We start from the raw sequence: 18,169 nt of genomic DNA, 5'->3' as shown, positions 1-18,169 counted from the left end.
CCTGGGAGGTTTTGGGGATGTAAAGGGGTAGGTCAGGGGAAGACCCCTGCATGTATGAAGAAAATGTGGGTGCCAGAGGCTAGGAGACAAAGATGGTTGCTTGCTCTAGGTAATAGTTGGTCAGAGGAAAAAATTGACCGTGTGTCCTGGGGCCTTTCTCCTGCAGGAAGTGGCTCAGAGGGCCACTTTAGACAAAGATATCTTGTCTAGCACAGGGCATAGAGGAGTCTGCAGATCTGACAGCAGTGGCCAGGAGGGGAGAGATCAAAGGCAGGTGGCTTAGGTGGACCTGGGCTGGTTTTTGGGTCTCTGATTTTCTTTCTTTTTTCCCCCCATTTCTTTTGTCTCCCCCCTTTCCTTCTTTCTTCTTCCTCCTCTTCCCTCCCTTCCTTCTCTCCCTCCCTTCCTTCAACACGGTCACAGTCTCACTATACAACCCAGGCTAGCCTTGATCCTCTGGCCTCAGCCTCCTGGGTATCGGGATGACTGGTGTGCACCACTGTACGCAGCTAGTTCTAGCGCTTTCTAGGGGACAACTCCGCAGCGTTCGCTTGCCTCACTTGTTAGCTGATGGCCGTTACGCCTAACAAGTAGATGGTCACAAAGACAGAAAAAGTGTGGGCGTGTGCTTCTGCCCTGTGCCCAGAAGTGTTCTGTATTCGTTTGGTACCGACAGTACCACAGGCTGAAGCTAGTTCTGGAAGCTCTGTCCTGTTTGTGGTGTAGTTGTCTGGCTCGATGGAGTCTCTACTGGGTCAACCTGAGATTCCGGGCAGTCTTTCCCTTTCCCATGCTATCACCAGAATTTTGGAAAGCGGGGAGGGCATGATAGGAGAATCCTCTCAAAGCCGAGTATGGCACTTGGGAGGCTGGAACAGGAGGATAGAGTGTTTAATGCCAGCCTGAGCTAGATAGCAAGCTCCAGGGTAGCCTGGGCTACATGGCAATATGGGTGTAGTGGTTCATTCCTGGAACCTCAGGGAGGTGGAGGCAGGAGGATCAGGAGTCCAAAGTGCTTCTTGTTGTGTAGTGAATTTGAGGCTAGCCTGGGGTACATGAAACTCTTAAAAACAAAGCAGCAAACAAACAGCTAAAAAAACCCCAAAATGAGAGAGAGAGAGAGAGAGAGAGAGAGAGAGAGAGAGAGAGAGAGAACACAGGAAGTATCTAGAAACCGCACAGCACATGTGCACCTTTTGTAGTGTGTTTCTTTGGAGATGTGCTGGGTGTACAGAAGATTCAAGGGCCCGAAGTCCCCAGGCCATCCCTTGATGGGAACAGGGACTATGCCATGGTCAGGGCCTGAGGCTCCTAGTCCTAGATGGAGGAGAGCGGGGATGCTTGGTGGGGAGCTGGGCCCCACTCCTCCTGGAGTAGTGACGCGGGCAGGAACTGGCTCGTAGACTTGCAAACCACAGTCTGCTTGGAGTTTTATTAATTCCAGGACTGGGAAAGAGGTTGGGGCCAGCAGGAGAGGCTTTCTGTGGGGATCCAGGAGAGGTATAGAGGGAGGACTTGCCAGGAGAGGCTTCAGGCTGCCGGGCCAAGGCCCTGCTCCGTGCTCCAGTTTTTGATCTCTGGAACTTGGTGTCGTAGCTTGACTCCTACGGGCTGCACAAGGTTCCATGGACCTGCAGAGCGGTGTGTGTATGTGTGTGTGTGTGTGTGGGGGGGGGGGCAGATCCATCCATGCAAGTTCACACAGCACATGTAGCAACAGGGCAGATGCTAGGAATGCCAGTCATGGGCTGACATCCATTCATTAGCCAGTTGCTGGAACATTCCAGAAATCCGGCAGTCCTCAACTGCTCAGTACCACCTCCCTGGATAGCGGTCCCATGAAATGAGCTCATTTACAAAAACGACTCCCTGAGTGTGGCTGGGCGCCCTTGACCAAGATCATTGACAAATTCCAGTGCCTACAGGGTGCCCAGCTCGCTGTAGGCTGAAGGGTGTTTAGGAGAGTCACTTGGGCTAAGTCTGGGATGGGTACCTGCTCCTCTGGTGCTCTCTTCTGGAGGGACAGACAGAAAATACAGCTTTCACGTGGCTCTAAGAACATCAGCAATTTGTGCAGAGACCCTCAGTAGCCATTCCGATAACTTTCAGCTTTCTTTCTTTCTTTCTTTCTTTCTTTCTTTCTTTCTTTCTTTCTCTCTCTCTCTCTCTCTCTCTCTCTCTCTCTCTCTCTCTCTCTCTCTCTCTCCTTCTTCCTTTCTTTCTTTTGCAGTACTGGGGGTAACATCTGAGGCTTTGCATTGGTTAGGAAAACACTCTACTGCTGAGCCACACCCCAGCCCCTCACTGGGGGATTCTAGGGAGGTGCTCTACCACTGAGCCACACCCCAGCCCCTCACTGGGGGATTCTAGGCAGGTGCTCTACCACTGAGCCACACCCCCAGCCCCTGACTTATTGGCAGATTCTAGGCTGACCCTTCACTACTGACCTACATCCTTAGCCCTCTTTATCTTTTATTTCCAACCGGGGTCTTGCTAAGTGGCACAGGATAGCTCTGAACTTCTTACTATGTGTAGCACGGGCTGGCCTTGAAACCTGTGATTCTCCCAGGTCTGTCTCTAGATGTTCACCACCATTGCCAGTTCAGTATCCAGGCTTCTGAATATGACCTCCCAGGCCCTGTATGACTGACTCAACGAACTCCCTTAGCCTTCCTTCTCTGACTGACCTGGGCTCCCCAGCTCCCAAGCTGCGAGCCAGGGATGGGACCCAGAGCTTCACGTAAACACTGGCTCTCAGCTCGCGGACACTCATTTAAACTACATAGCCTGTGCGAGCCTTGAACCTGAGACCTCTCCCAGCCTCTTGAGCATGAGACAACAGGCGTGCACCACTAAGGCCAGCTCCTTCCTCTGGTTTTAAATCTCCTATTAGATCCATAAGGTAAAAGAAACCCAGAGCCAGTCATATGGCTCAGTGGGTAAAGGGGCTTGCTATTAAACCTGAGAATCTGAGTTCGATCCCTGGAATCTCAAGGTGGAAAGTGAGATTCATTCCCAGAAGTTGTCTTCTGACCTTCACATGCAAGATGTGGCACACACACACACACACACACACACACACACACACACACTCAAATAAATAAAAATAATAAGAAGCCTAAAGTAAACATTAATTTTAATAATATGCTTTATTAAACGACATACTTGAAACATTATCATTTTGCTGGTAATTCATATGAAATTGTAAGTTATTTTGCATTTTTTTTTGTACTAACTCTTGAAACTGCTGTGTTTTTACATGTATAGTATATCTTCTTTTGGACTAGCTACTTTTAAGGGCTTGATAACACAAGGTGGCCAGTGGCCCTGGCAAAAAAAGGGAAGGTTTAAACTAAGAGGGCATGGGAGACAATGGGGGCAACCTAACTCTGATGGATGGGGAGGTAACATGCTAAGACATGGATGCAGATCCTTCTGTGTGAGGGTGTAAGGCAAGATAGAGCTTGGGAGCCAGCTGAGGCAGGTACCTAAAGCTCCAGCATGGAGGACTGTGAGCTCCATGCCAGACAAAGCTACATAGTGAGACCCTGGCTTAAAATAAAATTATAATAATAGAAGCCTGGAAGTATGGCTCCCTGGCAGAACACCTGCCTAGAATCCCTCAGTGAGGGGCTGGAGTGTGGCTCAGTGGTAGAGCACCTGCCTAGAATCCCCCAGTGAGGGGCTGAGGTGTGGCTCAGTGGTAGAGCACCTGCCTAGAATCCCCTAGTGAGGGGCTGGGGTGTGGCTCAGTGGTAGAGCACCTGCCTAGAATCCCCCAGTGAGGGGCTGGGGGTGTAGTTTAGTGGTAGAGCACCTGCCTAGAATCCCCCAGTGAGGGGCTGGGGTGTGGCTCAGCAACAGAGTGCTTGCTTATAATCTTCATTGAGGGACTGTGTATGTGGCTTAGTGGTATAGCACTTGCCTAGTATATGCCAGGCCCTGGGTCTCATCCCTGGTGTCACAGAAAACAGAGGAAAAACATCAACAGTCGAACAGAGAGTCCTATCTGTGGGGACAGTCTGCGGCACCATTTGGCAAACTGAAGTCGGTGATGGCGGCCTGCTGAAGGGCAGGTGTAGAAAGAAGTCCCTTCCCACACACACTCGTGTCCGCCCTCCATTGCTGCCCTGGGATGCCCTGGCTCCTGCTTGCAGCCTGTTTCTGACCTAGTAACCTAGCACTTTCTCCCAGCCCCGGCTGTTTGTCTGTCTGGATCATTTGTCAGTCTGGGTCGTTGGCCCATGTGAGCCGTGAGCCTGGGGATAGGGGGGTGGGGGGGGTGTCCTGGACTCGATGTTTTCATATCGCCTCGTGAACTGTCTGCTGCTGTCTGGGGGAGCAGAACATGCCGGACTGGGCTCCGTGCACCCCCTCCCCGCGGGACCCGGGATGGAGGAGTCCAGAACACGTCTTTCATGTGTTTGACACTTAACAGTTTACAGAGAACACGTCTCTAGTTTTGATCGGGGATATTATTATCCCAGTTTATAAACAGAGGGGTTAAGAGGCCCGTCTACACACCCACAGAAAGAGCTTAGTTCCCATCTCCTTAGAGCTATTGGACTTTAACTCTAAGCCCCTGCTGTGAAGGAGGGTGACAACGAATTCTATCCCAGTTACTGAGTCTCTTGCACCCTCTCCCTGAGTCCCAAATCTCAGCATCCCCTGAGGACACCAGTCTCCTGCCTCATCAGTACCTCCCTCACCCACACTTATTTATTCTGAGACAGGGTCTCATGTAGCCTGGGCTGGTATTGAACTTGCTATGTAGTTGGTGGCAGGTGACTCTGAACTTCTGCAACCTCCTCCTCTACCTCCTGAGGTCTGGGATTTGCAGAGGTGCACCGCCAGGCTCTGTTCAGAGGCTGGAACCCAGGACGGTGTGCGAGCTCAGCAAGCTCTCTACCGAATGAGCCACACCCCAGCCTTCTGAACTCTCCCATACTTTTTGGCCCTGCATGCTTCTGTGTATACCGAGTCTGTTCAGGAGTCTTGCTGAAGTTGGGCAGCTCACATCTGAACCACCTCTGGCGGGGGTTGGGGGGGGGACTTCTAAGAGATTGGGATGCTTTTAGCCCCAGGACATGTGCCATTGGGTCTTGATGTCCCTTCGCGATACTCGCGTGCGTGCGTGCGTGCGTGCGTGCGTGTGTGTGTGTACCACAAGTGTGTTTGCACATGTATGGGAATGCATGTAGAAGCCACATATCAGCATCAAATATCCTCTTAATTACTGGGCCTGGAACTCATGAATTAGGTTAGGCTGGCTCCCCAAGCAAGACCGAGGGATCCTTTTGTCTCTGCCACCCCAGCGCCGAGAGGAAGGGCACACACCACCTTGCTTGGCTTTTTTATGTGGGTGCTCATGATCTGGACTCAGGTCCTCATACTCATGTGGCAAGTACTTCACACATTCAACCCTCCCACTACCACCTTCCCGCTTCTTCTGAGACAAAATCTCACAGTGTAGTGCAGGCTGGCCTCCAAATGGTGATCCTCCTGCCTCGGCCTCTGACATGCTGGAATCCCAGGCGTGGACCACCCTGGCCACCTCCGTGCCATTTTGTTTTATTTATTTTGAAACCAAGTCTTGCTATGTAGCCCAGGCTGGCCCCAGACTTCTGAAGCCTCTGCCTTAGCCTGTGAGTGCTGGGTGTTGAGTGCTGAACCGGGGCCCTTTTGAAGAGCAACAAGTGCCCTTAGCCACTGAGTCATCTCTCCAGCCCCTGATACTTGTTCTTAATTCATAAGAAAGACACCGTCTCAGGCTTTCAGCTTTCCACCTGGGATGCTGCTTGAAAACGAGCCGAGAGGGTAGGAAGGGATTCTGGATGGACATACGCTCACCCTGGTATAAAGGGCAACTATCCTGCTATGCAGGTAAGTAAACAGACTAGGGCAGCTCCAGGTCAGTCAAAGGCACAGTGGCAGCATGCCTTGTATCTCAGCTCCCTGGAGAATTGAAGCAGGGTGATCATGAGTTTGAGTCCCGTCTGATCTATATAGTGAGACTCCCATTTCAATGTCCTGCCCTTTCTGATGACTATAAAGGCACTGTGCAAAGTCTCTTGCGGGGGAGGGGGCATTTACTCTGCTCAGGACCTGGACACCATAAACCTAGCTTCCCTAGGTACTTAGGAGGACCCAAGGCTGAGCTGTGCACCCCCAACCCCCACCCCCGGCTTCCCAGAGCAGGTTCCAGGAACTAGTAGGGTTGAAGTTCACGTGAAGACCACCTGCCAAACCGTGCCCTCTCCCTCGCCCAGGGTGCTTATCTCTTGCCGTCTCCCCCAGCCTGCTGCGTGCCCAGCAGCCTTTCCAAGGGCCTGGGATGGGAACACCGCCCGGCAGGGTGTGGGGCTCACTTCCTCCTGCATTTTACTGGTCTCCATCCCCACATCACGTTTAGCTGCTTCCCCGCCCAGGGTAGCACCCTCCACCCATGCCCGAACCCTCAGCTGGTCTGATCCCTGTGGCGCCAGGCGGGTCCCAGGGGGTTATAAGGGCAGCTGCCAGGATGCAGGGTGGGAGGCTGGGAAGACTATCCAGGGGCTCCCTTTCAGCTCCAGCTTAGCCGAGCTCCTCGGTCCTGGTTCCGCATTCTTGAGCAGTATCTTTGATCAGGATCTCTCAAAGGGGAGACAGGCAGAGAGGACCCCAAGAACCCCAAGTCCCGGGAACCAAGGGCCGGATTCTATACAGGTAGAGACGCAATCACCAAAGTCCCTGGAGAGGGGGACCCCAGAGCGGGCAGGCAGAAGGCAGCCTTGACCTAACAGGGCCCTTTGCCCTCAGACCACCCACGCTGCTGCTGGAGCTTCCCAGAGGAGCTGATCCAGCCTCCCTTCCCGAATTACCACATGAGGACTCAGAGGACAGGGTCCTTCCTGCGCTATGCAGATTGTGCCACGGATTTAGTGGAGGGCCTTTAGTACTTTAGAGCCTCTCTCTCTCTCTCTCTCTCTCTCTCTCTCTCTCTCTCTCTCTCTCTCTCTCTCTCTCTCTGCCTCCGTATGTATAGAAGGAGCCCAGGGATTTGTGCATACAGGGCCAGTGCTCTATGAGCTGAGGCTGAGCTCTACCACTGAGCCACACCCCAGCCCCTCACTGGGGGATTCTAGGCAGGTGCTTTACTACTGAGCCACACTCTTGGCCCCTCACTGGGGGATTCTAGGCAGGTGCTCTACCACTGAGCCACACTCCTGGCCCCTCACTGGGGGATTCTAGGCAGGTGCTCTACCACTGAGCCACACCCCCAGCCCCTCACTGGGAAATTCTAGGCAGGTGCTCTACCACTGAGCCACACCCCCAGCCCCTCACTGGAGAATTCTAGGCAGGTGCTCTACCAGTGAGCCACACCCTCAGTCCCACATGAACAAGCACACACATGCATACACACCCATGCATGTACCCACATGTGCACCCCCCCCCAAGAACATCCAACATATGCACATAGGCACATACAAATAGAAAACAGCTTATTTCAGTGTAATGAACACATGTGAGCAGGTGAACCCAAGCACCAGGTGCAAAAGCTCAGCCCTCTAGAACCTGTGTGTCGCATTACTGTATGCAGGTTCTAGAGCCTAGAACCTATGTGCCGCATTACTGTATGCAGGTTCTAGAGCCGTGTGCACCACTACTGTACGCAGGTTACAGATACATGCGCACTGCACTGCTGTATGCTGGTTCTAGAGCCGTGTGCACAGCACAACTGTATGCAGGTTATAGAGCTATGTGCAGGTTTTCCTGGACTTCTTGGGATTCCACGCCGATGGCCACATTATAAATAGAAAACACCATAAGTGGAAAGTGCATTTGATGCAACTAACCTACAGAACAGTGCAGCCTAGTGACATAGCCCACTGTAGAGTGCTCTTGCTTCCTGTCCTGACCATGGAGATGATGGCCGCCACCTTCAGTGGGAGAAAACTTTGTGCCCAATACAAATGGCCTGGAAAAGATCAAAGTTTCTACCAAAGACAGAAAGAAAAGAAATAGTCACAATGTCTTGTTGTAGTGGCTGCTGCTGGGTGGTTTTTGGAACTAGGGACCTGGAACGCTTTTTAAATCACCATTACCATGTTTTATTGTGTGTATATGTATCTCTTTGTGGTATGTGCGTGCATATGTGAGTGCATGTCGACATCTGTGAGCACATTTGTTCTCACGCACGCGGGGGCCAGAGGTGAATGTCTGGTGTCTTCCTCCATTGCTCTCCACACTAGTGTGTGAGACAAGGTCTCTCACTGAGCCTGGAGCTAGCTCACAACTGCTGAGACTGACTGGCCCAGGGCACCTCCCAGCGCTGGGATTACAAACCATGCCACTCACTGTGCCTAGCTTTTGCCTGGTTGCTGGGGATCTGAACTCAGGACCTTATGCTTTCCCTAGTCTTCTGACCTGGAATTCTCTATACGTCCAAGTTTGGCCTCAGACTCATGGTCCTCCCACCTTAAGCTTCCAAGTGCTGGTTTTATAGGTGTATACCACCACACCCAATTTTAATTTAATTTTTAGTGATTCTTTTTTTTTTTTTGTTGTTTTTTTTTTTTTTTTTGTTTTTCGAGACAGGGTTTCTCTGTGTAGCTTTGTGCCTTTTCCTGGAACTCGCTTTGGAGACCAGGCTGGCCTCGAACTCACAGAGATCCGCCTGGCTCTGCCTCCCGAGTGCTGGGATTAAAGGCGTGCGCCACCACCTCCCGGCTTTAATTTAATTTTTATTTTTAATTATGTATGTATGTGTGCATGTGCATGTGAGTGCAGGGAGCCAAGGAGTTGGATCCCCTGGGACTGGAGTTACAAGCAGTTGTGATGTGGGTGCTGGAAATCAAACTCAGGTCCTCTGAAAGAGCAGTATGCATTCTTAATGGCTGAACCATCTCTCTGGCCCCATAATTTAATGTGTGTGTGTGTGTGTGTGTGTGTGTGTGTGTGTGTATTCACACACTTGCCAAGTATGAGTAGGTGTACCTGGGGCCAGAGTGGGACTGTCATATTCCTGGAGCTGTAGTTACGGATGGTTGTGAGCTGTTCAACATGGGTGCTAGGAACCAAACTCAAGCCCCCTGGAGAGCAGTGAGTGCTGTGAAACCACTGAGCCACCACCCCAACCCTCCCCCCAACTTTATTATTATTTCATTGCATTGCTACAGCAGCAAATCCAGCTCTTCATGCAAGCCACCCAAGTGCTCTGTCACTGAGCCACATCCTCAGCCCTGAAGTTAAGAAGTCCCAGGTCACGCCATCACTATGTTGGGACTGGTCTATTCCTATCTGACTCTCTGTTCCGTGTGATCTGCAGCTGCTGTGTGGGAGCTGCTATATGAATGCCACCCTGTTCTGATGGGCTGTAACTTGGCATTTGAAAGGGCCCTAGGGCTGAGTGTGGCTCACCCGTACAGCATCTGCCTAGAATCCCCCAGTGAGGGGCTGTGGGTGTGGCTCAGTGGTAGAGCACCTGCCTAGAATCCCCCAGTGAGGGGCTGGAGTGTGGCTTACCCGTATAGCACCTGCCTAGGATCCCCCAGTGAGAGGCTGGGGTGTGGCTCAGTGGTAGAGCACCTGCCTAGAATTCCCCAGTGAGGGGTTAGGGTGTGGCTCAGTGGTAGAGCACCTGCCTAGAATCCCCCAGTGAGGGGCTGGGGGTGTGGCCTAGTGGTAGAGTATTAGCCTAGGATCTACCAGGCCCTGGGTTCTTGAAAGACTCTGTTAATAAGCCATTTGTTGGGACTGGAGAGATGCTCAGTGGTTAAAAGCGCTGACTGCTCTTCCAGAGGACTTGGGTTCAATTCAATTCCCAACACCCACATGGAGGCTCACAACTTTCTGTAATTTTAGTTTCAGGGGGATCTGACACCTTCACACAGACACACATGAAGAAGGTAAAACACCAATAGAGAGACCCTGTCCCCAAACAAACAAGCAAGCAAACAAGCAAAACAGCAAAACACACACACACACACACACACACACACACACACACACACACACACACATTCTGTTATAGGAGATCTCTATCCACACTTCCATCTCATTCAACCTGATTATATTTTTTAGAGATTCTGTCTTCAAATACAGCCATTGTCCTAATACCTCAGGATGGGGATGTCAACAAAGAAATTTTAGGAAGACATAATTTAACCCATAGCTGAGAGCTTTTAGGAACTTGAGAAGGGGACTCCTCTTTCCCAGGCCCAGGTACACCGAGAGCATTCTAGATCAAGACTGTGGGGCTCTGATTCTTTCCCTGGCCATGACAACTTCTGCAGTGTCCTGGGAGCTGAACATCTGTGTTCCTGCACAGCTGGAGGTGTGGTTCTCATGAGATGCACATAGTGAGAAATAGTTAAAATGTCTGTGTTAGAAAAGAGATGCCTAGTACCTGCATAACCTGTTGGAAGAGTCTTTTCTGGTCACATGGCATTTATCTGTCTATCTGTCTGTCTGTCTTTGTCTCTGTCTCTGTCTCTCTCTCTCTATCTATCTTTGTTTTTTTTCAAGACAGGGTTTCTCTGTGTAGCCCTGGCTGTCCTGGAACTCCCTCTGTAGACCAGGCTGGCCTCAAACTCAGAGATCTGCTTGCTTCTGCCTCCCAAGTGCTGGGATTAAAGGCGAGTGCCATGTAGTATTATTAGATGTATTAGTATTAGATGCCAAGCCATCTGGGGATGCAGGTGGCCATACTACTACCCTACCTATTTCTTTACATGGTCTGTTCTTCCCCAGTCAGCTTTCAAGCCCTGATCCCTCAAAACCATGTATATGGAGAGTTTCCTGGCATAGGAAATAACTATCAGGTTGGGTGTGGTGATGCATGCCTTTAATCCCAGCACTTGAGAAGCAGAGACAGGTGGATCTCTGTGAGTTCAAGCCTAGTGAGTGCCAGGACACCCAGGGCTACCTAATAGAGAGACACTGTCAAAAAAAATTAAAAAGAAAGAAAGAAAAGAAAAGGAAAAAAAGATAGAAAGAAAATAGGTATGAGATTGTGCCCGTGGCTTCCTGGCTTCCTGGGGGAGGTGACTTTGCCAGTAGAGCTGTCTTATCAGCCTGTTTTTTAATTAAAAAATCATTGGCCAGGGATGCTGGCGAATACTTTTAATCCCAGCACTCGGGAGGCAGAGGTAGGCAGATCTGTGAGTTTGAGTCAGCCTGGTCTACAAGTTCTAGGACAGCCAGGGTACAGAGAGAAAACTTGCCTCGAAAAAATATTATTGCATATTTCATTTTAAGTGTATAAATGTTTGCCTGCATGTGTATATGTGTACCCCATGTGTGCCTGGTACCCACAAGGGTCAGAAGAGACCACTGGATCCTCTGGAACTAGAATCAGGATGGTTGTGCTGGTACCCAAACCCAGGTCCCTCTGAAAGAGCAGCAAGTGCTTTTAAAGCTGCTTGGCCACCATTCTGGCCGCCAGCACTGGTCTTTTGATGCAAAATCTTCTGTAGCTCAGGCTGGTCTTGGATTTGTCATGTAGCTGAAGATGACCTTGAACTCCTGATTCTCCAGACTTCACCTCTCAAGTGCAGGCATTATAGGTGTGCACCACTGTGCCGGATTTGTGTTGTGCTAGAGATCAAACCCAGGATCTTGTTCTTGCTAGGCAAGCAGTCTACCTACTAGTCACATCCCCAGACATTTGATGTATACATGTATGTAGCTGGAGATTTCTCCAGTCCTGCCGGGGCCCACAGCCATTCAGACCCAAGTAAACACACAGAGACTTATATTACTTATACACTGTATGGCCATGGCAAGCTTTTTGCTATCTAGTTCTTATATCTTAAATTAACACATTTCTATAAATCTGTACCTTGCCACGTGGCTCGTGGCTTACTGGTATCCTTACATCCTGTTTCTTATGGCGGGCAGCTAGCAGTGTCTCCTGACTCAGCCTTCCACTTCCCAGCCTTCTCCTCTCTCTTTGTCCTACTTATACTTCCTGCCTGGCTACTGGCCAATCAGCATTTTATCAATCAATCAATCAATCAATCAATCAATCAGAGCAACACATTCACAGCATACAGAAATACATCTCCAGCACATGTATGTATAAACAGGGTATGATGTAGCCCAATCTGGCCTTGAATTTGCTATATGTAACCAAAGATGACCTTGATCTACTGGTCTTCCTGCCTCCAGCTCCCAAGCATTGGGATTATATATGTGTGCCATCAAGCTCTGCTCAGAGTAGCTCAATGGCAATGCCTTTTCCAATGTGCCCTCTTTGTTGACCTTGCTCTACCCAAACAAAAAGAAAATCAAATCAAATTTCAGAGCACAACCCTCCCGTCTTTCAGATGACTACACCGAGGTTTGAAGAGGTGAAACAATTTGCCCTAAACCTCACAGCTAGGAAACAGTAAAGTGATGGTGACCCAAAGCTGAACCTAAGGCCAGGTCTGGCATCTTTTCCTTAGTTACTGTTTGCAGATAGAGCAGGGCTGGGAAAGAGGAGGAGGGGAGGGGTAGGAGGGAGAAAGGAGGAGGCCTGTATGCACACACCACAAGGAAGGCTGCAGCATGTGTGTTCAGCCAGCCTCTGTGGGTATCACCTGCCCAGGCCACTGTCCATCATGTTCTTCTGCTGTCAGAACTCCTCCATCCTTGGATCCTTGAGGAGGTAGAGGGAAAGGGGGTGATATGCAAACTCCCCCAGAGAGAGGAGAAGATGGGGAGTGGGACTTCCTAAAGCCTATCCTGCCTCCGTCTGGCTGTCTGAAGTTTGTATTCCCCACCCAAGTGCTCCTAATCGGGGCTTTCCTGGTCCTCCTGTGTCTCCGCTCCTCACTGTATAGTCTATGGCCAGAATCCATGCCTAGAGGGAAGGGGAAAGCGAAAACAATGGTGGGTACATGGGTGGGTGAATGTATCTATGTCTGGATGGTTGTGTGGATGAGTGGACACGTGGATGCAGGGGTAAGTGACGGACAGATTATATACAATGTATATGTATTTCCTCACATATGTGTGTATATTTTTTCATATACATACATACATACATACATACATATATATATATATATATATATATGAGGTGGATGGTGGATCAGTGAGAAGATATATTAGCAGATAGATGGAGAGATGGAAGAATGAATAAGTGGATGATGGATAGATGGATGAGTGAGTGAGTGTGTAGATGAATGGATGGATGGATGAATGAATGGATGAATGAGTGGTGGATAGATAGGTAGGTGGATAATGGATGAGTGAGTGAGTGTGTAGGTGAATGGATAGGTGGATGGATGAATGAATGGATGAACAGATAGATGGCGGGTAGGTATTTGAGTGGATGCCCCCTTGCCCTCCCTTTCTCTCTGCATCCCTTCTATCTCCCCATGTTTCTTCCTCTTCCTCCCCCTGCCTACCCCTCCATGTGTTCCTATCTGCTTCTCTTTCTCCCAGGGATTCATTCCTGCTCTCTCTCACCGTGTGAGCTTTCTCTTCATGTCTGTATTGAGCAGTCTTTGCTTTTTATTTTTTATGTTTTGGAGATAGGGCTATCCTGTAGCTTAGGAAGGCCTACACTGCATTAAACTGGCCTTGAACTTTCAATCATTTTGCCTCAGCCTTAGCTGCTGGGATTTTACAGTTGTGAGCTACCACACTTGGCTCTGAAGTTTGCTTTTTTGAGACAGGACCTTGCCATGTAGCCCAGGATGGCCTTGAAGTCATGATCCTACTTCCTCGGCTTCCAAAGTGTTGAGATTACAGACATGTACCTCCATGCTCATTTACATTTTTGATATGTGTGTGTGTGTGTGTGTGTGTGTGTGTGTGTGTGTGTGTGTGTGTGCAGAGTTTGTGTGCATGTGTGTGTGCAGGTGCATGTGTAAGCCAGTGGACATTCTGGCTGTCATTCCTCAGGTGTCTTCACTGTGTATTTAGAGAAAGATTGGCTGGCCAGTAAGCGCCAGGGGTCTGTTTATTTCCACATCCCCCAGTACTAGGATTTAAGGTTCTGCTACCGTGTCCATCTTAAATTATTTTTTAAAATTAGAGTTCTGGGAAATTGAACTTGGGTCTTCATCCCGAGTACTTTATGGACTGAGACATTGTCCCAGCCCCATATTCTTGATGCTTAAAGAAATCAGATTTATCATTTTTTTCCCTCTAGTGTGAGCATCCTTTTTGGTCCTGCTTTAAACAGCTTTGGGTAAGGCTTGGCAGCACACACCTGCCAACCCCACTTGGGAGGTCACAGCTTGAGCTACATAGAGGGACAGAAAAAAAAAAAAAAGGCTAAGGATATAGCCTGTTTGGTAGAGTGCTCGCCCAGCATGTGCAAAGCCCTGGGTTCCATCCCTAGCACTATATAAACTAGGCATGGTTGTGCATACTAATAATACCAGTTCTTGGAGGTGGAGGCAGGAGGATTAGTTCAAAGTCCTTGGCTGCATAGTGAGTTTGAGGCCAGCCCGGATTCCATGAGACCCTGTCACAAAACAAAACAAAACAAAACAACCCTTGCCTACCCAAAGATTACATTGACATTCTGTGTTTTATTCCAGGAGCCAGTTAGCTTAACCTTTCACATTTAGGACAATGGTGTGCGCCAAGAGAACATTAAAAATGTCAGCAGACTCAGGCCTTAGGATGCCTGCCTGAGCCTCCCTGAGCTTGGTGGCATTACTGTTTGGAAAGTACTCTTCCCTCCTGGGTCACTAGCTGCAAAGCCTGCCTCCACAGCCACAGTTCTTTCCTCCAGGCCCTGGGATTAATCAAAGCCCATGGTTCGCAGCCTGAGAGTCACTCCTAACGTCTGCCAGGATTCAGGAAGCAAGGTGGGGTGCACTATTTTTTTTCTCCCCACTGGCTTCTTTTTTCCAGAGGGTGTCGGACAAATCTACCTGTTCATGCCACTCTCGGGATCCCCAGACTGTAGCTGGGAATGTCCCAGGAGCCTCCCTACCTATCCTTCTAGATTTCCCAAAGCCTGCCAAAGCCCACCTCGTCTTTCCAACTGCTTCTCTCTAATCATTTAGAAAAAAATCCCTCCCCCCTTTTTTCCAGTATTGGGGATTGAACCCAGAGCCTCCTGCATGCTAGACAAGGCTCTGCTTCCAAGCCTTATCTTCAGGGCTTCACTGGGGGATTCTAGGCAAGGGCTCTACACTGAGCTAGATCTCTGGCTCCCTTTTTAAATTTTATTTACTTATTTCATTTCTTCACCTTCTCTTTCTCCTCCTTTTCCTTCTGTGTGTGTGTGTGTGTGTGTGTGTGTGTGTGTGTGTGTGTGTGAGAGAGAGAGAGAGAGAGAGAGAGAGAGAGAGAGAGAGAGAGAGAGAGAGAGAGAGAATGGAAGGCAAGGCCTCAGCTCTTTCTTTTTGATACAGGGTCTTACTAAATTGCCCAGGCTGGTCTTAAGATAGTCTACCCAAAACTTAAACTCTTGATCCTCCTGCTCAGCCCCTGAGTAGTTGGAACTACAGGCGCAGAGCACCAAGTTCAAGTCGTTCAAGGGTCCTAGGTGCCTGGCAGACAGCAGCTCTGTAGTTAATTAGGATTCCGAGGCAGTCCAACTCAGCAGGACAATCAGACGGGCAGTGTCTACGTGGGAGCAAGAGGTGAGAGTTGTGTCTTGAATGACCTTGCTCTTGCCCAAGTACCTCACAAGGGTTCATCCTGAACTGGGTGGAAATGACTTAAAAATATTCAGAAATGAGGTTTGTGCAATTTGTTGAGGAGCAGAGGGAACACTTACTCAACTATGCTGCATTTTTTCCTGAGTGAAATATGTATATGTGTGTTGGAGAGAATGTGTGTGTGTGTGTGTGTGTGTGTGTGTGTGTGTGTGTGTTCATGCGCATGCGAGTGTGAGCACAATGTGCATGTGCTCACATGTGCTCTCATGCATGCAGAGGCCAGAGGAGGGTATCAGGTGCCCTCTTCTTGTACTCCTTGCCTTATTTTTTTGAAGCAGGGTCTCTCCCTGAACCTGAACGCAGAGTCCTGTTCCCCCACCCCCGCCCCCCGTCCCCCATCCCCCAAGACAGGTTCCTCATCGGATGGACAGGATTCTGCTGGGGAGCGGAAGCCCTCATGAATGTCGTGTATGCCTGCCCTGGGGTAGCAGCGACTCAGCGGCTGTTAGCCTGGGCTCTCCCTGTAGCTTCCCCTCCAGCTTGCTGGCTTTGGGCCTCTCCAAGAAACCTGAACAGTGGGAAGGGGCCGAGTGAAGAACTCTTTTTTACTTGGCTCAAAGCCGAGAACATGTTAGAAAATCAATGGGGGCCTGTTAGGGGAGGGTGGACCAAGGCTTTCCTCTAATTCTTCAGGTTTGTTCTCTCTCGGGGAAGCCCTGATTGGTTTCAGAAATCGAGGCGTGCAGGACTTGTCCGTGTTCTTTGCCAGGTAAGCTGAGAAGGATCCTCGAGACTTCCACTGGACAAGGGGGGGGGGGGGCGTCAGACTAAGTCCAACTTCACATCGCAAGGCCCGGAGCCCAAGCTGGGGCCCTGCTGCCTTCCTGCCTTCCTTCTAGTCCTTCATGATGTCCACTGCCCCGGCTGGGCCACTGCCAAGCCCTCACTCACAGGTGGGCATGGAGCCCAGGCTGTGCCAGGCTCAGCAGGGGCTCTCAGCCAAGAACAGCAGAGCTGTGCTCAGGAAAGCTGGGGGGATTAGGCCAGTGGGGACTCAGGTATCAGACTCCTGCTCCGGCTGGGGCACCGTGGATTTTATACGTGGGGAATGTAGGGACATGACATGGCCTGGACCAGGGTTGGGGAAGAATTGAGGCTATATAACTCTTCCTAAGCTAGGCCTGGGTCTCATAACATAGCACCTCCAGCTCAGCCCACCTCAGGATGAGTATTCAATGTCCCTGGCCTACAGTGTGCCCCCAATCCTGGCAGAATCTGCTTTGGACTCAGGTTGTCTGGAGGCTGGGCCTTCCCTGGAGGGAAGATGCAGATGGCTCAGTATGGACAGTCCCTTCTACCGGCTCCTTGCTAGTCAGCTGGGTGCATGTAGGGGTCAGCGGGCATATGTGGCTGTTGGGACGCAGTGTGAGGGTGGGTATTCAGATGACAGGGTCATTTGGGCTATGTGCATCTAACCGTTGCCAAGGGGCGGAGGGTCCCCAGATTGATGCTGGGATGACTCTTGGAGCTCTTGGCCACTCGGCCCCTGTCACCTGTCTAGGGACTTCTTATACGTTTCCTTCATTTTTTTCCTTGATCAGAACTAGCCCACCCTTCAGGATCTGGCTCTCTGAGGGAGTCTCTTTCTCATTCTGGGCTATGCTGAAGGTCCCCTCTATAGTTCTCCAGGACCCCAACCTTTATTTGTGGTGTGTGTGTGTGTGTGTGTGTGTGTGTGTGTGTGTGTGTGTATGGGTGAGTGTCATGTCTCACATGTGAGGTCCGAGGACAGTTTGTCAAGAGTTGGTTTTCTTCCTCCTCCGTCATGGAGGTCCCAGGTGCACAAACTCGTGCCATTATACTTAGTGACAAGCACCTTTACCCTCTGAGCCATCTGCCAGCCTGACCATCCCCGGCTCGTCTGTGAGGTGGACCTATGGGTTTTCCCTGAATTTCAAGTCCCTTCCTTATCGTGTGGTCAACTCCAAACCTCCCAGGGCCTTTAGGTATAGTTATACTGATCATAGACCCCTGAGTCGGGCTGCCCCCTCCTCCCTAATTCTCAAAAAGCCTCCGTCTCCCCACTCTGACCATCTTGCTGGTCCTCGGGCACCATTGGCTACTGGCTGAGGCCCCCACAGAGCCAGTGACTCCCTGACCTGCTTTGGTTATCAGTCTGGGTCTCTGGGCTATCTCTAGGCTCCCCCCCTTGGGCCCTGGCGGTGGGGCTGTCTATAGGGACATTGACTCAGATGTTATTTTGGGCTCCCCTTGGGCCCAACAAACTCTGGGGCCTCAGGCCTGTTTAGACGGCTGGGCCGGATGTGGCTGGTTCCAGGCTTTACCTCGGGCCAAGTGAGTAAGGCTGGGCAGGAGGGCAGGCAGGAGGCCCGGCAGGTCAGGAGAGCCAAGGAATGGCCCAGCCTCTCTTCTGGACTGTGGTTGACCCTGACTAGAGGCCTTGCCTGCTCTGCTCTGGATTCCTCACTGTCTCATGTCTGGAGTCTGGATGTTATTACACATGTCCTGGGGGGGGGTAGATTTGGAATCTCAAACTCCTTGAGTTAGAAGACCAG

This window comes from Peromyscus eremicus, unplaced genomic scaffold, assembly GCF_949786415.1.
Source record: "Peromyscus eremicus unplaced genomic scaffold, PerEre_H2_v1 PerEre#2#unplaced_865, whole genome shotgun sequence".
NCBI lineage: Eukaryota > Metazoa > Chordata > Mammalia > Rodentia > Cricetidae > Peromyscus > Peromyscus eremicus.
This window is presented reverse-complemented; position numbering follows the sequence as displayed.